Here is a 4356-nt window from a genome sequence, read left to right on the forward strand (position 1 = left end):
AACCTCCAAGGTGAGGTCCATACCCATTTTATTATAGGGAGCAACTCAGGTTGGTTGAGAATCTTATAGGCCAGGCCCATTCAAATTTTGATAAAGGTCCAACCCAAGCCCATCCAAGTTGCACCCCCTAAATTATTACTGTCCCAAGATCCTAAATAGCAAGGACCATCTAGGTGGTGGTAAGAAATTAAACCATTTGGGTCAAATGGGCCAATCCATGTTGCCACAATTAAATAATAAAATTCAAAAATATATAAAATGCAAAATATATAGAAGTTAAAAAAATGGGAACGTTTTTAACATCATATATTTTACATATTAAACAATTATAAGTATGATAAATAATGTTTTAAAAACCGACCCGGAGGTTGACCTGCTTTTGCCTTCGGGTCACAGGTCACCGATTCGACTATTAAGGTCAACCGAGTCAAACCGCTCTACGTCAACACTATATGTGTGTGTGTAAAAATACATATTTTATCAATAAATAGTATAATTATGTTTTACATATATTATACTTATGTTTTACAATAAATAATATTTATTTATTTTTTTTATTTTTTTATTTATAAAAATATTAAAATTGCAATTTGGGGCCAAAAAGGTTTTTTTCGCGAAAATAGAAAGGAAAGGCACCTAAGGCCCTTGGGACATATAGATCTTGAAAGGTTATTAAAAAAAAAAAGATAACCCCAATCAGACATTTGAATGCAAAGTTATGGCTTCCAAAAGTTTGCACATAATTAAGTGTGTAACTTCAAATTGGTTATGGGGTTGAACAGGGCAATGGTTGAACTGTTCGGGTTAGATGAGTTTTAACTGAAAGGGGGAGTTTCAACAGAACTAAACCCAAGATCAAGGCCGAGTGATGGTTTGAATGGTTCAATCGGCTAGGTCAACAACAGGTTGAAAACATTGATGATCAATAAGAATTGTATTTTTATTAATGATGGAAATGGAATGTAAAATTTAAAACCAATTGGAAGTAAAACTATTTTTCTATTATCTCTCATTAAATCACATATATACGGTATATTCTCTTATTAAATCCTATATTTAAGATATATTTTCTCATTATTAAATTTTACTAATTAAATCCAAAACATTAATTTTAATAATATAAAAATAAATATTTGGAAAAATAAATTGAAAACAAAACCATTTTCTTCCCTCTCAGTGGTGGGTAAGCAATTCAACCATCAAATGCGTTAATAAATAATGTCATAATCAAATAATAAGAAAATAAAATACATAATACAAAAAATAAAAACAATTAGTCACACCACTAATGTTCTATATTCATTATACTGAACAAAAGTAAATATGAAATGTAAGAAGTCTATTTATAAATGATGAAAATGGAGTGCCAAAATTAAAATCAACCTTGAAATGAAATGATGTCATAGTCAAATAGTAAAAATTTTAAAAATAGAAAATACAAAGAATCAGAAAAATAAATTTTGTACATAAGATATAATATTATATACTTATAAAAAATAAAATATTGGGTACATCTATAATATTATACATTTATTATATTGAACAAAAATAAATATTATACATGAGATATAATTTTATCAATAATGAAAATGCAATACAAAATTTAATGTCAACCTAGAAATCAAACTTTTTTTGGGGTCGTGGGTTAGTGGTTTAGGTCAAATGAACTAATTGATGATATGATGGTTAAATAATACATAATCAAAAAGTATTAAAAAAGTACAAGTAATCAAAAGAATATATAAAAAATTATATGTTAATTATGTCAAAAAAATTAAGTGTGGTAAGTAAAAATTATTTATATAATGTAGATGGAATATATAATTGAAATTGGTCTGAAAGCAAGGCTATTTTCTTATCAAAATGATGGGCCAATGATCCAACTTTTCAAAAAAATTTATGATGTCATAGTTGAATAATAAATATTTAAAAAACATTGAAAACAAAAAATAAAAGATTATAGAGTTTTGTCAAAAACATTTTAGAGCATTTCTAGTGTTATATAATCATAGTATTAAATAAAAATTATTTTTCTTTAAAACAAATGGAACACAAAATTTAGTAGTAGTAGTAGTAGTAGTAGTAGTAGAAGTAGTAGTAGTAGTCATAGTAGTAAAAATAAAAATAAAATAATAATAATAATAATAATAATAGTAATAATAATAATAATAATAATAATAATAATAATAATAATAATAATAATAATAATAATAATAATAATAATAATAATAATAATAATGATTGTAATTTCAAATTTCTACACGTTCACATAGTACAAGTATTTAAGTTTATTTTTAGTCATATTGTTACTTTTATTAAATTTCAATTTATATCTTAACTATGATATATCTATAATTCAAGTAATTAATATGAAAAAAAAAATTATACGTGTAATGCATGTGCTTAATTACTAGTAATAATATAATGATGATTACCCAAGCGAGTTCTTTTCGATACTATTACGCCACTCAATTCTAAATAAATAATTTGTTCTTCATTTTTGTCCTTTATCTTCAACCAATGAAAATGGTTGTTTAGCATGTACAATATATTTTGTTAATTGTTGTCTCATTTTTTCTTGAGAATATTAAAAATCACCAAAAAAAATCATACCAATTTGTGGTTGTGATGGTTTATCATTATCTTCATTTTTCATATGAAGGGCCATATATTTGCCAAAATGACTAGTACCATCCTTGCTATTATAGATAAAACCACTCCTGCATTTATGACAAATAACTCTGTTTCCCTTCCCCACAACATTTTTTTGATAAATAATTTTCAGACTAGGCTAGTTAGCTTATTGGCCATTTTTATTCCCCTAGCTAGTAATAGTATTGGGGGTGGAAACTCCAGCAACATTAACCATAGAATTAGTAGCATCCATATCAATGCTATTGTACTGAACATCAAATAAACTAAACATGTTGGGAATTTGATTTTGAGGAGAATTGACCATTTTTAAAATATTATAGTATTAAAACTATAAAAAAATTAAAAAATTGTTTAATTACAACTTACCCTTGATTGAAAATCTCAATTGTTGAACCTTCCAAGCCTCCAAAATTACTAACTTGAGATACCTGAGCAAGTCTTCTTGTTGAGACACTTCCAAGCCGTTCTTAAGTTTAGATCCTGCTCCTCTCCCTTCCTTCTTTCTCTTTCCATCAAACCCTAAAATTGGTCTGGGCCCCAACCTGAAACACTTGTTTTTGTCTCTTCTCCTAAAAACCATAATTTCAACCCTAAAATTCTCTATGTCCCCATTTTTAATAACTTCCAAGCTAGCCTATAATCTCAACCTAACCCTAGAGTCTGTCCCATTCTTCTTGTCTCCTCACCAACTCTTTGGCCCCCTTTTACGCCACCAATGATATTCATTGCAACCAAACCCTTGGTCATGACCACTTCTCTTAACACCATTCATCTATTTTCTTCTCCCTTCATTTTCCTCATTAGAGTACCTCCCTTGTCGAGCTTGCTATGGGGAAGACCCCCATGGATCTTGCTCTTCCACTTAGCGCAAGTAATTACTCTTTGCCCAACATGGGCAAACTTTATGAGTTGTAGGATAAGGCAAACTAGTGTTTTGGTGTCTTTAGCTTTGCTCTTGGGCCTAAGCATTAGTACTAGGCTGCAGATGAAGATGGTATCATTGTTTCCCAATGGCGATTACAAGTACTGCTCTGGTGTTATGGAGGAGCCTAGTGGTCAAGGTTTCCTTGGAAAAACATTTCAAAATGGATACGTGTTCATTCTAGTGACCCGACATTGGTGGCATAGTAATATCATTACGAATCACATGATTCACCAACGTCTCTCTCTCCCACTACCAAGAATAAAAAACCGATAAAGGTTATAGCTCTCTTGTTGTTGGAAATTGCCTTTCTCACTTTTAGTTTTACCCTTGAAGGACCCAATATTTCTATCTTCAAGTTGGGACTTTTGGTATTTCACAATGAGTGTTTGATGAAATTATAACTAAGGGGCTGTTTGGCAAGTCTTTTTGGAAAGTTCTTTTGGTAGTTTTGACAATCAAAAGACGTATTGAACTTTTTCTTGAAGATCTAAGCAGTTCGAAACTAGTTTGGCTATCGCACATCTTCTTATGTCTTTCCATGCGAGAATAAAGTGAAAAAGATATGAAATTCTCCATTTGGAACTTCCCAAAATCAGCCAAAAATGTGCTTTTTATGTCTTTTCAATGCTCCAACTTTTGGTAGCTAGATCTTTCATGAATCAAACAGGAATAGACCAAAAAGCGATATTTCGGGCTTCTAAATAGACAGAAGGCGACACGAAAAGACTTGCCAAGCGGGCCCTAAATTAATGTCCACAATTGAATACATTCGAGAA

Source organism: Nelumbo lutea, chromosome 1, assembly GCF_056320005.1.
Source record: "Nelumbo lutea isolate HS-2025 chromosome 1, American lotus-T2T, whole genome shotgun sequence".
In the NCBI taxonomy this organism is placed as follows: Eukaryota; Viridiplantae; Streptophyta; class Magnoliopsida; order Proteales; family Nelumbonaceae; genus Nelumbo; species Nelumbo lutea.